Here is a 15593-nt window from a genome sequence, read left to right on the forward strand (position 1 = left end):
CACGTGAGGCAGAAAAACCACCACGTCCATCATAAATTCTGTTTTCCACCCTCCCTATTCCCAGCAATTAAAAAAAAAATACAAAAAACCCAAGTGGTAAAAATTAACAACTATGAATTACTGTTACCATTTCCACTGGCCTGTTAGTGTGTCAGCTGTTAAATTATTAAACTGTACATGAGATCAGAAAAGAAAGTGCTGCTTAAACAGATATTAACTAGCCAAGCTGCCTAAGGCAATCACCTAAGCTTCGGCTCTGTTCCCCCCAAATTCCTAACGGCACAATTACCAATCTCCAGAAGTTCAGACCCACAAGAGGGGTTCGGCCAACAAGGAAGACCAAGTCCTGCACTGGGTAACCTGCACGGAACCCTGGGTCAGAGAAAACCGTAAATCCCCTACTTGGCACCATTCCCATCGAACGCCTGCATCTATCCCGGCTCTGCTTTGGGGGTCAGGTTGCAGGGAAGGTGGGGATGTCGCTGGACGGACAGAGCCACGCTACCCGCAGCAGCGGCCTCCAGCCAGACAAAGGTTTTGCCCACTCTTGGGCCTGACCTCCTGGACAGAACACCGCCTCCCACTGGGCCTCTCTTGTCTGAAGGTGCTCTGGTGACACTAAGCTTTAATGGCCCTTTCCAGAATTTTTCCCGTTATCACTCCACCCCCAGGATTAGAATGGTCTTGGCTCTTTCCCAATTGACACAGAAACGCTTATCCATGACCCCATACTTGTGAGCATCGTACGAGTACAGACTGTCTTACTCTTTTCCCCCCATCTATAATGTCTGAAAAATAGCAGACACTCCCTATTTATTAAATTAACGAATTACAGCTTGGCACACAGCATGCTGTTACAGCCATTTGGTGGAGGTGGCCTGTTTTCTAAAGCTAGAGGAACACTGGTGTTTCTGCAACCACACCAGAAAGATGCAGCCACAAACGGGCACAGTGAAACTTACCCTTGACTAACTTTGCTGGCTTAAGTGCAAACTGGTATAACCCTTTGGAAAAACGATTTGCAGACTCAACACAGAGCCATAAAAACGCTCATCGCCTCTGCCCTGGCAATTTCAAGCAAACTATTCCAAACATGAGGGCATTCTACACACAAAGTCTTTTATTAAATCATTTCTCAGAGCAAAAACTTGGAGAACAACTCAAAAGCAACAATAAAGTAACAGATAACTGGGACACATACACCTGACAGATCGCTCTGCAACGTTTCAAGTACAAACTATGAAGCCTCGTACAGGGAACAGGTGAAGAACACCTAACGCAGGCCGCCACCCTAGCAGGAGACTGTTCTGCTACATATGGTAATTACTGCTGAAGAGTGAGCACAGGCAGAAGGCAAAATAAAAGCAAGTTTACCTATAGGCCTAGGTGTTAACAGTATGTAAGCTGATTTTTCCCTTCTGTTTTGACAACTCTTCTCTACAATGTGTGTGTATTATATATAATATATATGTACATATTATATACATCATATATAATATGTATTATATAATACACACACGTACAACATAATATGGAAAAAAATCAAGGATTCCTCCAGAGTAAATTTATCTGACAATAGACATTAATGAATAAAACATGCACAATTTCATTCTTTAGTTGTCAGGCTGGGGTGGGGGGAGAAGCAAGTATATAAAGTACATAGCTGCCATATTTGAATTATCCCCGTATCAACATTCTGTTCTAGAAAGGTTGTTAATAACGGCTTGCTCAAGTCCTCCCTGCCCTGAAGCCTAGGAGAGCTTCACAGAACCAGAAATGTCTGCAGAAACCAAGAACTCACACACTGACAAGGGGCTCTCGCTCGCTGTCAGTAGAGCGTGTTTGCCACACAAGTAACAGCTATGATGGGGAAGGTAGGAAGCCCCTCATAAAAAGCTTCCTTCTAAGAAAACGGTGGAGCGGAAGTTCCTGACTGGGGGCCCTGGGTGGGGTCCTGTCCCTGCTGGCTCTGTGGCCCCCGACCCTGGCTGTCCCATCTGTGTCCTGTTGCTACTAAACTGTATGAGGTTTCCTCAGTCTTCTTCCGACCCCCATCACTGATACACAGGAGCTCTGCAGATACAATTACACGAAACGCATTCAAAACACAGAATTACAGGGGCGCCTGGGTGGCTCAGTCAGTTCAACATCCGGCTTCAGCTCAGGTCATGATCTCATGGCCCGTGGGTTCAAGCCCCGCGTCAGGCTCTGTGCTGACAGCTCAGAGCCTAGAGCCTGTCTTCAGATTCTGTCTCCCTCTCTCTCTGACCTGTCCCTGCTTATGCTGTTTCTCTCTCTCTCTAAAATAAATAAAAACAGTAAAAAATTTTTCTTTAAAGGCCCACAAAATATAGACTTATAGAATACTGAAAAGTTGTGACATTTCTCCCCTACCTTTGGACCTTGGGAATCACCAAACTGCTAAGTTCCTTACCCTTCCAATCTCACGATTGTTAAGTGTGCTGTTTTCCTCCTTTGGAAAAACTGGCCTCCATTCGCCTCAGATTTACATTTTCTGCCTTCTCTCCTCTCCCTTTCCATAGCGGGGAGGGTTTGACTGTCTTCACTGCTCATCTTCATTTCCACAATGGTGGCGTTTCAGCCCCCTTCGTGGGAAGCTGGAGAGGACGCCTGAATGGATGGGAAGGCACATTCCCGGAGCCGCCTCCTTCTCCATACACACGGCTGAGGAGATCGGACTGGAGCCGCCTGCAAGGAACAAGGGCTTCTAACTCTCTCTCTCGCTCTCTCTCTCCTCTCTTACCATGCTGCAAAATTGTATTTTCATTGTGATTTAAAAGAACGCAACTCTAGAGCACTGAGTTGAATTTCTTTACCTGAGATGCTATCTGCCTGCAACTAAGTCTCCCCTGTCCTTTTGCAAACAGGAAACATAAGATTTTAGGGTGAAACTCCGAGTTGCTTGCCTAAATGAGTCAAAAGACCGGTAACGAACGTAGGTGAGGATGTGGGGAAGAGGCATCTCATGCCCGTTGAAGGGAATATAAATTGGTATAACCCTTAGAGGGCAACCTGGCGGTACATATCGAAATGAAATGTCCACTCTTTAACTTAGTTACCACTTCCAGGAATTCATCCTAAAGGACACACAAGTGTCTTCGAGGATGTTTATCTCGGTCTTATCTATAAAAGCAGAACCACAAACCTACCTAAATGTGCAGCAAAAGGGACTAGGGACAAAAATCACGGCAAAGTCAACGCCATGGAAAAGTAAGCGAGGGTTACTTCCTCTAAATGACCACACTGCAGAACGCTGTGTGTGGCACACCACATCTGTCGTAAAGAAAAAGAAACACGGAAAATACGTGCATAAAATCGTTTTCTAATTTGCACATCAAATGTTCACAGTGTCAGTCTTCTCTGCTTGGTAGAATCATGGCTCATCAGCACCTTCTTTTCTTTGTTACTGTGTGGCATTTCTGTGGCGGTCAGAAAAACCCTTATATAAAAAAGTTCTTGCTCCAACAGTGAAAGTTCGTGCAGCAACTAAATCTGTTTGAATTGACTACAAATTTCAAATTTTCCGGAGTTACTGTTACAGCAAATACTGGGCACCCAGGAAGAGACAAGTGGGAGAATCAGGAAAGACTGTTTATTTGGCACCGGTGCCAGCCCAGCGGAGTCACCTCCAGAGGCGGAGCCCGAACCCTGGCATGGGCCTTCTTCGCTGGCTGGGATGGTAGGGGGTTGGGAGACAAGAGAATGAGGGGAGGGGGCACTGATCAGTGGTGCTGTGTGGGTAGCTGGTGGACACAGGACGCAAGCAAGATTACAGAAGCCAAAGCGTGCGCGGCGAGTACCCAGCCTCGGACATCTGGTCGGCCCCTTGTATCTTGTTATGTCTAGCTTCTTCTCATCACTAAGAATGCCTTTTTCACACAACACCCATTGAATAATCTACGAACACACTCTAGGAATGCTGCCTTTGAACATGGTCTTTTTTTCTTGTCTTTGTTTTTTAATTTATTACTTTTGAGAGAGAGAGAGAGAGAGAAAACGCTCCAAGCCCCCAATGTGGGGCTTAAACCCACAAACTGTTGAGATTATGACCTGAGCCATAACCTTAACCAAATGAGCCACCCAGGTGCCCCTGATCTATTTCTTTCTTTTCATTTTTTTTTTTTTTTTTTTTTTAACAATCATGCATTTCAATATGGGGAGGAGCGGGGCACAAAAACACAACTGAGCTTCTGCCTTATTAGGGCTCCCCTCCTCTTTATAGCTCTAGACCCAAACGATTTCTCCAACCCCAAACCAATATTCTACCTTCACCTACTACTTCATTAGTATCCTAAAAGTTCTGATCCTTCTAGTTAGAACTTCACCAAGCAAGCTTCTTCTACCCAGCCTGCAATCCCAAAGTGTTCTTCCCAGACTATTCCGTGGTCTCCCTCCTGATCCTCTTTTAGAAAGGAGATTATTCTCCATGTCCTATGGGGATAATATATTATAATCATATTACTGTTAGCCTGGAAGATTATAACAGATTAATAGGGTTATCTACTCCTTAGGAATTTAAGTGTTTCCAAAAGGCACCATTCTAGCTGACATTTTAACACTCACATTGTCAGATACAAAATCAGAGCCGTGATTTCCATAGAAAGGCAAAATTCACTAAAGAAAGCATTTGAAAATGTCTTGACTCTAGGCATCAACAAAGAAAGATCTTCCCTTAACACCCTGTGGGTATGATACCTTCCTCCAGACCAGATGGCTGTCTTTCGCAGACATCAAATTGTAGTTCTGGAAAGAGGTCCTCTGAGCCAGGCAGATGCTGGACTCATTGTCTCTTATCTGTTATATTATATTGTTTTATCTTTCCCTTGATCCAGAATGATCAGACATTAGCACTTCTTTCTTTAAGTGATGCTCACAATGCTTTACGCAATGCAAGACCTACCAAGAAAATGCTGGAAAGAGTAATGCGTGGTCAAAACTTGTAAGACTACTCTGGAACATTAAAAAAATTCTTCCCACAGATTACTTGATTGCAAAGGGGAAAAGGTACATCTACACTGGAAAGCTAAGACAGGGACCATCTGACCAAGGGATCAAAATGGGCATCACTAATTAACATCAGAACAAGCCAACATCACCTTCAGAATATTCTTGGAAGAAACTCATAACCTAAATCTAATCAAGCTTTCCGAACTATCTTCTAGCTTACAAAAATCCAGGGGATAAAAAAGCACATCAAACAAACACCATGCAACTCCAGAATGTAGAACATTCTATAAACCACTGGCCTGGACTCTTTCAAGTTACTATATTAAGGGATATGGGGAGGGGTGGGATGACTACAGACTGAGACCAAAGAGATGTAATCAAATCTAGTCCGCGACTTGAGGGAGGGTGGCTATAAATAACACGGCACCACTGGGGGAATCTGGGTATGGTCTGGGTGTCAGAAGATGTTATCAAAGTACTGCTAATTTTCTTAATTGCAATAATGGTACAGAGGAAAATAACAGTATATAGGAACATATCATTTTTAAAAAATTTGTTTTTGAGAGAGAGACAGACAGACAGAGCATGAGTGGGGGAGAGGCAGAGAGAGAGGGAGACGTAGAGTCTAAAGCAGCTCCGGGCTCCAACTTGTGAACTGCGCAATCGTGACCTGAGCTCAAGTCGGAAGCTTAACCAACTGAGCCACCCAGGCGCCTGGAAAATATCTTTTTTTTCTTTTTTAAGATTTTACTTTTAAACAATCTCTACACCCAACATGAGGTTTGAACCTACAACCCCAAGATCAAGAGTCATATGCTCCACCAACTGGCCAGCCAGGCGCCCCTATCCTTATCATTTTTAAGAGATCCATGCCGATGCATTTACAGGTTAAATGTCGGGGCGCCTGGGTGCTTAGTTGGTTAAGCATCCGACTTCAGCGCAGGTCATGATCTCACAGTTTGTGAGTTCAAGCCCTGTGTCTGAGTTGACAGCTCAGAGCCAGGAGCCAGCTTCGGATTCTGTTGTCTCCTTCTCTCTCTGTCCCTCCCCCACTTGTGCTCTGCCTCTCTCTCTCTCTCTCTCTCTCTCTCTCTCTCTCTCGAAACTAAATAAATATAAATGTAAAAAAAAAAACAGTTTAGAGGTTAAATGTCTTGACATGACTACCATTGAATTTCACATGGTCAGGGAAAAAGAAAAAAGCCAGAGTCAAATAAATAAAACAAATGGTAATAAGTGTTGACCCCAGATGAAGGGTAACATGTACACTGTGTTAATCTTTTAATTTTTCTTTAGGTATGAATTTTTTCAGAAGAAGACGCTGGGGGAAAAGTTTGATTCTGGACATATCTAAATTGCCAACGAGATCTAAATTAAGGTATATTAATACTATACAGAGAATCCTGTAAATGAATAAAAAATATAATACAGGGAGTAAATACCTAGGTAATGTTCACATAAGAAGTTAATGCATTCAGAAGCTATTCTAGACCCCCCCAAAAATAATTATTTTGTCTGAAACCAAGAGTTGCATTTACTCTTTACCTATAATTTCGTAGGAGAGCCGAGGAGAAATTACAAATAAATGTTCCTCTTGCTCCCTCAATCTATATTTGAATGGCGTTCCACTGCCTCCAAGGTCAAGTTCAAATTCCTCATGCATTGCATGACTTAGAAGAGTCCCTGAAACTTGACCTCTGTCTCTGCAATTTCAGATCCTGCCACTCCCCGATTCCACCCTCATGGACCTCAGCAGCTCGCTGGAAGCAGCCGAGACTCAACACCGCGCTCCCTCCTCTTGCCCGGATCTTAGAGCCACAAAACCCAAGCTAAAGACGAGCAAAAATTCCCAGGAAAATTCAACCATCACAGCAAAGAACATGCGCTCAGGATGAGAAGGGAGGGCAATGAAGATTCCAGTGAACACCAAATCCCTCTCTCTCTGCAAGCAGTACTCCCATGTCGGTGTGTGTGTGTGTGCGGCTCCTTTTCAAAATTATATTTGTGGGTTTAGAGAAAGAAAAGTGACTATTCCTGAGGTTGGCCTTACTCTCAGGAAAAAAATTCCTAGGACCCTACAATCAACAAAGAAAAACAACAAAAGAAGTTTTTTCAAAACTTGGCGGCACCCGGGCGGCTCAGTCGGTTAAGCATCTGACTCTTGGTTTCAGCTCACGTCTGTGAGGTTGAGCCTCACACGGGGCTCTACGCTGGCAGCTCGGAGCCTGCCAGGGATTCTCTACGTCTGCCCTCCGGTACGGTCTCTCTTCTTTCAAAATAAATAAACTTAAAAAAACAAAAAACTGTACCAGTCGAGTTAAAACCCAGTATGTCCAAAGACTTTATAAAAATGACCACCTCTGCTGACAACCACAGAGCACTGAAATGCCGGAAAAATTCAATTACAGTGCTTTGTAATAGATTCAGCACTTTATTTTTAAGTATTAACAAGACTGCCGGAGGGAGTAAGTTTATCAAGGGATAAGATGCTAGCAGTACTCCTAGTTCACTCAGAGGCCAATTAACGTCTCCCACCACACCCAATGCCTGCCTCTCCAGGGTTCAAAGCTGCTTTCGAGCCCTTGGGTTTGTCAGCAGAGGCCTCTGACCAATAAATAACCTACAATCAATGCTCCAGGGGCTCAGCGCACGGGAAGCCCAAACCTGAACTATTACAGCCACGTGAGCCGATTTCGTGTGCCTGCTTCCCCGTTTTGCTTCTTCTGCTGTCTGAAGACCCCAAAACCCAATAATGTGGCTAGTTGATTTTTAGTCTCTCTTCTCACCTTGGATTTTTCTTCCTCCCAGTTATTTTGAAAATTGTCAAATGCCTAACATTCATAAACTGTCAGTAGCCATCTGTGCTTTTCACAATTAGATCACTGTTAAAAAGGAACACAATTTTTAGCTCTAGACTTTACCTCAACAATCTGGCAAATCATTAAGGGGGTAAGTGCATGATTTCATCTTTAGAGCGGGGTCACTCTACTGTGAGCCTCCCTAAAAAACCCCGACTCTTAAACAAATGCAGGTTCCGAGTCTTCTGGTTAGAGAAGGCTCCCCCAACCCCAAATTCAGCTCCCCAAACAAGGCTTGGCACTTTCTGGATCCCTGCTCGTAAAATGACGCAGTCCACTGATGGGGTACCTGCAAAATTTCTGAGGGGTTATAAGATATTACCAGGTGAAAAGCAAAAATAAGAACAAAAAGTTCGAAGAAAGCTGCGAGCTAAAGGATCAAAGGAAAACTCACCTAGAAGGATAAAAAACCGATCAAGTAACCCCAACTACAACCTTCTACCCAAATCACTCCTCTCAATGGATCCACAGAAAGATGCTCTTGAAGTGTCTGCTGCTAATTTGTGGTTAGAGCCCAACATACTCAAGAAAATGATGCTCACAGCAGGCCACTAATACCAAGTAATTTTATGAGATTAGGTCTGTGTTTGTGCTAAATAATTTATGCCGGGAGCGGTACTAAAGCCGAGACCAAGTTGAGCTACTGACTGAAGAGGTAACCTTGTCAAACACGGGGGAGGGAGGAGGGGAGGGGTTCCTTCGCGACCAGCGAGGATCGGCCAAGTGATCAGCTCCCTCTCCAAGTCCGGCCGCTCACAGACACCACCGCACTTGGCAGAGGTGCGTGGCCCTGCGGGCTGTGGAGGCCCCGGGGGACTAGGGCCACAGCAAGGCATGTAGCAAAACCGCTGAGTCGCTGGCGGAAAGGAGGTGAGGCACAACCGGGTAGAAGACAGGAGCAGCTGTCCTGGCCCGTTTGGCAGGAGGAAAAGGAAAACCCCACCCGCAAGTGTCTCCCTCTTTAAGAGAACAAGGTTAACCGGCACCCGTCCCCCACGTTTACGATGACCAGCACCCGCGGCTCTCTGGTGAGGGAGGAGGTGAGTAATGAAGGGCAGTCATTCTGAGAAGCAGAGAATCACTTCTCAAAATTATGGGGCCGGGGCCTTCGAATACACCCCCTCCCTTAAAGTGCGTGGGCCTTTCTTTTCAGAGGTGCTAGAGTTCTGCTGACTTCTTTGTTCCCGGGGGTATTTCAAGAGCCTTTTCAGAAGACCCTTCTGATGTCACGTGGGGAGCATGGGCTTAGAAAGGAGCCACAGGGCTTCAAAGATGATGGGAACCACACCAGCTGTGGTGCGAAGATGACCCACACTCAACTCAAGTAGCAGCTCCTCTAGACTAGGAGAAGTCTTACAAAGTAATCTTCCTCCCCCATCTGGCCCTAAGATACCACCACAGATGCGGAGTCCGGTAAAGTGCCCCCAGCACCCCCCCCACCTCTCTCCTGTTTCCCAAAGCAACACTTCCGGGGCGGCCCTGCTCTTTCACCCACAGACAGCTTCAGCTGTGGCTAACGTGTGCCATTATTTCTATTTTCTACTCCCCTTTCACACCATTTAGGCTGGGAACACTTATCACTGGTCCCAAATGCTATACAGCCCCATACACTTCTCGGCAGTTAGGTTACAGGAAGGATTCTTCGATTGTATTCTATCTTTCTCTGACTTCTAAAGTCTACACAGGGGAAGGGGGGAGACTGCTTCTTTATTCCGCAGCTGCACGGATGAAACAAAGCTTAACTGTAACCAGAATGCAATAAAAAATAAGAGTTACACCCCCCAAAACTACATATATATTTGGCTAATGTGATAAGTGAAATATCTTTTAAGTCATATGTTAGCATGTGCTCTGAAAGATATTTGCCATCTCAGGGACCCTGGCTGGTCCAACTGAAGGGAGCATGCAACTCTTAATCTTGGGGTCATGAGTTCAAGTCCCACAGTGGGTGTAGAGATTACTTAAAAATAAATATCTGAGGTGCCTGGGCAGCTCAGAAGGTTAAGCGTCCGACTTCGGCTCGGGTCATGATCTCACGGTTCATGGGTTCGAGCCCCGCATCGGGCTCTGTGCTGACAGCTCAGAGCCTGGAGGCTGCTTTGGATTCTGTGTCTCCCTTTCCCTCTGCCCCTACCTGGCACATGTGCATGCTCTCTCTCAAAAATAAATAAACATTAAAAAAATAAAAATAAATAAAAACATTATTAAAGCTTTTTTCCACCTTAAGGCAGAGTAAACAAGTTTTATTTCTTTAGAGTGGAGGAAAATGGCAAGGTAGAGAATCAGATGACTTTGGAAGTGAGCCTAGATCTCACCCCTCCTGATATGCCAATCAGCTACAGCCTAGGGCTCCTGAGCTAAATTAAAAGATGAAGGTCAACTTGGTTACTAATTTCCCAGAAACAGCCCAAGGGAACCAAGGGAGAAAACCAGAAGCAACCCTGAACTCAAAGAGAATTAAATGCATGTCAAAGCATTATTTATAGTCCAGAACAAGTAGATAATTATTTGGCTGGACAAGAGTTTAGGCCTTTTCCGGAGTTGACTCATCTACGGCTCAAAGAATGTAGGTGCTTTCCTACTGGAGCCACAGCGGGGCACCAGCCACGAGTCCTGAAGCGGACACGGTCAAAGGTGGGGACACTGGCTCTGAAAGGCAAGACTTCTAATCAGCCGGTCATGAGGTCTTGGAAAAAGCCTAGCAATACATGCTTGATGAGACACATGATCACGGAGCCCTGGAAGCCCCCCAGGGCCACACCAGGCTCTGGGGGCATAAAGTGAGGCAGACCGGCAACGCGGTCACCTACTTTTCAAACCTCCTCCTTGCTCAAGCCTTAATCGAGAAGCAAATTAAGAGGTAAGGGGTTTCATTTCATTTCAGTGAAGTATTATGATTTCCTAATTTTATAGAAAAACCAGCTGAGAGTCAAAGATTGCTTTTGTGTGGCCTAAAAGCCCCCACTAAGCTTGCTACCAGGACCATGGCCTTCAGAAGTACTTGGACGCAGATTGTCATTGCTGGGACAGCTAACGGGCAAAACTGAAAAGTTCTCAGGGTTCGTGGAGCCCAAAGCAAAGTCCCCTCCAATCTCCCAGATACATTAATTTCATTCCTTGCCCATTAGATGACTCCATAAAAAAAAAGAAAAAAGAAATGTAAACCTAGTGCCAGCCTCAAAACTAACCACGATCAACAGGAGAGAACAATGGCTACTCTGATCTTCCTCTTCGGCTCCTTGCGGTGCGCTGTTTGCAGCACTGCTGGGTGACGCCGCGAGCTTTAGGAAATGGCCTGAAAGCTGCACCGGAAACAACTAAACCAGGACTGCGTCCTCAAAACAACCTCTTGCCTCTCATTTTCTTCTCAATCTTTTCTGAAACAAAGATTTTTTTTTTTTTTTGCCACTGCCAGTCTTCAAGTGAAGCCAGAAATTAATTTTCATTCCCCGCCCCCCACCATCAGTCTTGGCCACCACAGGAAAGAACACTACCCAGCCTTGCCTAGGAGACTGAATGTTGGCTAAACAAACAACGCCTTGTTCAACGTGTCAACTGAGCTTTCAATGGACTTAACTCCCGAACCTCAAAGGAGGGCCAGGTTCTCCCTCAGCGCACCCCCTGCCACAAACACTGGGCTGTCTCGCAGAGCCAAGAGCTTCTTTGGGAGACATGGCAAATACACAGGCATGCTGCAGGACTTGCCCCCAATCTCAGCAACTTGTTAAATGAGCCAGCTGTAAAACGATGCTCTTCAAAATACTTCTCATCCCAGCTCCAGAAGGACCTATTCTGACATGACTGCTACCTTTAAGCTGTCACTTTTAAAAAAATTTTTGTTTTTTATTTATTTTTGAGAGACAGAGATAGCACAAGCAGGGCAGGGGCAGAGAGATAGGGGAACACAGAATCCGAAACAGGCTCCAGGCTCTGAGCTGTCAGCACAGAGCCCGACGCAGGGCTTGAACCCACGAACCGTGAGATCATGACCTGAGCCAAAGCTGGACGCTTAACCGACTGAGCCACCCAGGTGCCTCTAAGCTGTCACTTTTTGAGGTTTTCTATCCAAATGAGACAAACTTATCCTTGGATTAAACATGTCATATAAGGGGCGCCTGGGTGGCTCAGTCAGTTAAGTGTCCAACTTCGGCTCAGGTCACAATCTCACGGTTTGTGGGTTCAAGCCCCATGTCAGGCTCTGTGCTGACACCTCACAGCCTGGAGCCTGCTTCCGATTGGGTGTCTCCCTTTCTCTCTGGCACCCTCCCCTGCTCATGCTCTGTCTCTCTCTCTCTCTCAAAAATAAGTAAACATAAAACAAATAAAAATGCCATATAATATCAGAAAATCTATCAAATCACATTAGAGGATAAATCATCCAGCTACTTGATATCACAGTCACTAGCTTACCAGCTGCACAAATAAAAGTGAGGGTCACACAGGCCGAAGGGGCACTTCCTCAAGCTCTTACAGCTTTCCAGACCCCCCAGACCATGAATGCTCTGGAGCACAAGGCTGAGTCACTGAGACCTCTCAAAGAATCCCCCTTAGAAACAGGACTCACACAAAAGGTTTATATTAATTATTCAAGAGAGTTAAAAAAAAAAAAGAAGAAGAATGAAAGCACAGATATGCTATAGCACAGATGAACCTTGAGGACTCTTGATGCTAAGTGAAATAAGCCAGATATCAATGCAAATACTGTAGGATTCCACCTCTATGAGGGACCCAGAACAGGCAAATTCACTGACACAGAAAGAAGTGGGATTACCAAGGCCCGGAGGAAAGGAGAGCGGGGAATTGTTTAATGGGTGCAGAGTGTTTATTCAGGATGAGGAAGAAGTTCCGGAACGGACAATGGTGGCGGCTGCACAGCTTTCTCAGTGAGTTTAATGCCACTTGACTCTCTACTTACCAGGCCTACCACAGTGAATTGTACGTTGTGGGCATTTTACCACAATTTTTAAAAAGCTGTACGTAAGAACTAAAATTAGTAATATTAGAGGTGGTAGGGGGCCCCTGGGTGGCTCAGGTCACGATCTCACAGTTTGTGAGTTCTAGCCCCGCATCGGGCTCTGTGCTGACAGCTCAGAGCCTGGAGCCTGCCTCTGATTCTGTGTCTCCCTTGCCCTCTCCCTCTCTCCCTGCCCCTCTCTCTGCCCTTCTCCCACTCACGATCTCTCAAAAATAAATAAAACATTTAAAATATTTTTTTAAAGATTAGAGGTCGTAGATGATAAGCCTAACCCAAGGGGCACGAAGGTTCTATACTTAAAATCCATCTAAGAACGAACAGAACCACCACTCCGAGTGTAGTAACAGTGCAGACAGAGCTGCCGCGGCTCCTACTCTTCCCCTCCAGCCTCATGAGCTTGGATGCCAATCGCAGGCTCAAGGCTCCAGACTGAGTCCAGCCTTGACCTCTCTGGAGCATGGGCCTGTAGGCCAACTGCACTTTGACGGCCCCACTTGGATGCCTAACAGTCTCCCCAAACTTGTCCAAAGCCAAATCACTGTCCTACCTACCACATGCTCTGCCTACAGCCTTCCTGCCCTGGTTTAAGGGCAATCCTACCCTGTCACCTCACCCCTTAACAGCCATCCCCAACCAGGCACCCTGGGGCCTCCTTTAAAACACAAGTCAAATGATCCCAGCCCTCTCCATTCAAAAACTTCCAATGAATTCGGAGTAAAAGTCTGACTCTGGACCACGGCTGGTCTCCTGAATCGAGTCAGCAAGCTTGGGGTCCCAAATCCTGCCCTCCACCTGTTTTTGTAAACAAACTATTACTGGAACACCGCCACACCTGTGAGTTCGTGCTGTCCAGGGCTGCATCCGCCTCCAAGCTACAAGGCGGGGCAGCTGCCAGCACGGACCGCAGTCTGGGACAGTCAGGTCTGCCCAGCCCGGCTCCAAAGACCTGTGCCTCTGCCTCACCCCTCTGAGGGCAGCCCCATTTCCTCCCCATCTCACTCCTCTCCTCCTGCGACACTGGCCTTGCTGCTGCTCCCAGACACCCTGTGCAAGCGCCTGCCTCCAGGCCACGGCCCGAGGGACCCCCACACACCCACCATGCACAACTTCTGAAAGTATTCAGTTGTCGCTTCAGGGAGACCTTCCCAGGCCGCACGATATGTTTAAAACTGCAACCCTTGGGGCACGTGGGTGGCGCCTCAGTTTTAGGTGTCTGCCTCTTGATTTTGGCTCAGGTCATCATCTCTTGGTTCGTGAGATCGAGCCCCGTGTTGGGCTGCACATGGGCAGTGCAGAACCTGCTTGGGATTCTCTGTCTCCCTCTCTCTCTGCCTCTCCCCTGCTCCTGTGCACGTGCTCGCTCTCTGTCCCTCTTACAAAATAAATAAACTTAAAAAAACTGTAAGCCTTGCCCTGCAAAAACCAACTATCTGCACTTTCCCTTTTCTGCTTATCTTTCTCCACTGCGCTAATCACTAAATAGGATACATAATTTTCTTTTGTGTCTGACGTGACCCCTATACACTAGAATATTAGCTCCACGAGGTCAGGGATTTTTGTGATTTCTATTCACTTAACCCAGTGCCTCACAGACAGTAGCAGCCCAATAAATAAATAAATAAATGTTACTTATAGTTGAAAGAGCATATGGTATAGTTAGTGAGCCTACGGCAAAAATCCACCATTTCTATCTAGTGGGGGGGAGGGGTCAAATGATTAACAGAAGAGATGGAAAAAATTAGGATTCATACTAAAAAAGAACCTGAAGACACAATTTTGGCTTATGCCACATTCCAAATATAGACAAATACCTCCAAAGTTAAATTTCTCAAAAAAAAAAAAATCAAACACCAGTCTAGAGTTGCAATTAAGTAATAAATACCATATGTGCTCATATTTGAAACCTGCTTCAAGCTCCAGCTCTCCAATTTATTTTTAATCTTCAAAGTCAACATCTTCATCAATACACATCCTATCATTCTATTCTGATACCCTGTTAATACTGCTTTGCCTTCCACCTTCTGAGCCAAAATGACCAGAACTAGAGGGGGGAATCCTGTTTGGATGAAGATTAATGATGAGGGATATTAGCAAATTACACAGACCGACCTGGTACTGAGGAAACGGACAACTCTAGTGTTTATGAGCAATATTTACAAGAAGAAAAATGGATAGTGCAAGAGAAGTCAAAGATGGGAGAATGTTAGTAAGTTCTTTCCCCCACAATCAACAACATCAAGGAAATCTGTTAAGAAATTGGCCTGATAGACAGATAAGCTTAATAAATACAATTTTGATACTTAGCAGGAATAATATACCTGAAATGAACTCAAACACGAATTATACATCAGTTTACGTTTAGAAGAAAGCTTAGAAGAATACCACCAGGCTGTTTAACGGCAGTTACTTGGGGGAAGGGCTTTTGACTAAGATTACGCATTTCTGAAATGTTTTAATTATAACTTCATCTTCTTTTATAAGAAAAAATAAAGATAGAAATAATATAGTAGAGTGAAATAAGCTCATATACAGCAGATAAAAATTCCCAACTAACAATGATTAATGAAGCAGTTCTGTTAGAAATAAGCTGTTTTGATGTCACAAATAGTTAATGTTCAGAAGAGAAGTTGCAAAGGACCTACACACAAAGGTGATCTGTGTGGCCCATGAGGTGTCTTCTGGTTTCATCTTTCAACTGTGACTTTAGTGCCAGATAAATAGTTTGGTGGTTGAAAGCATTAACTTTGGGAGCGCCAGGATGGCTCAGTGGGTTGAGTGTTCCAACTTTTGAT

At 45.2% G+C, this 15593-nt stretch overlaps 1 protein-coding gene and 1 long non-coding RNA gene across 2 annotated transcripts in view; one reads left to right on the forward strand and one right to left on the reverse strand.

Annotated features, from left to right (window-relative positions):
• B4GALT5 (beta-1,4-galactosyltransferase 5) overlaps window positions 1-15593 on the reverse strand; it is a 56928-nt gene that overhangs the window by 26389 nt on the left and 14946 nt on the right. The gene's annotated exons all lie outside the window — the stretch shown is intronic.
• On the forward strand, window positions 1736-2813 carry LOC115275084. The gene is made up of 2 exons (XR_003901389.1): window positions 1736-1874; window positions 2544-2813. It is a non-coding gene; the product is annotated as an uncharacterized LOC115275084 (long non-coding RNA).

This window comes from Suricata suricatta, chromosome 12, assembly GCF_006229205.1.
Source record: "Suricata suricatta isolate VVHF042 chromosome 12, meerkat_22Aug2017_6uvM2_HiC, whole genome shotgun sequence".
NCBI lineage: Eukaryota > Metazoa > Chordata > Mammalia > Carnivora > Herpestidae > Suricata > Suricata suricatta.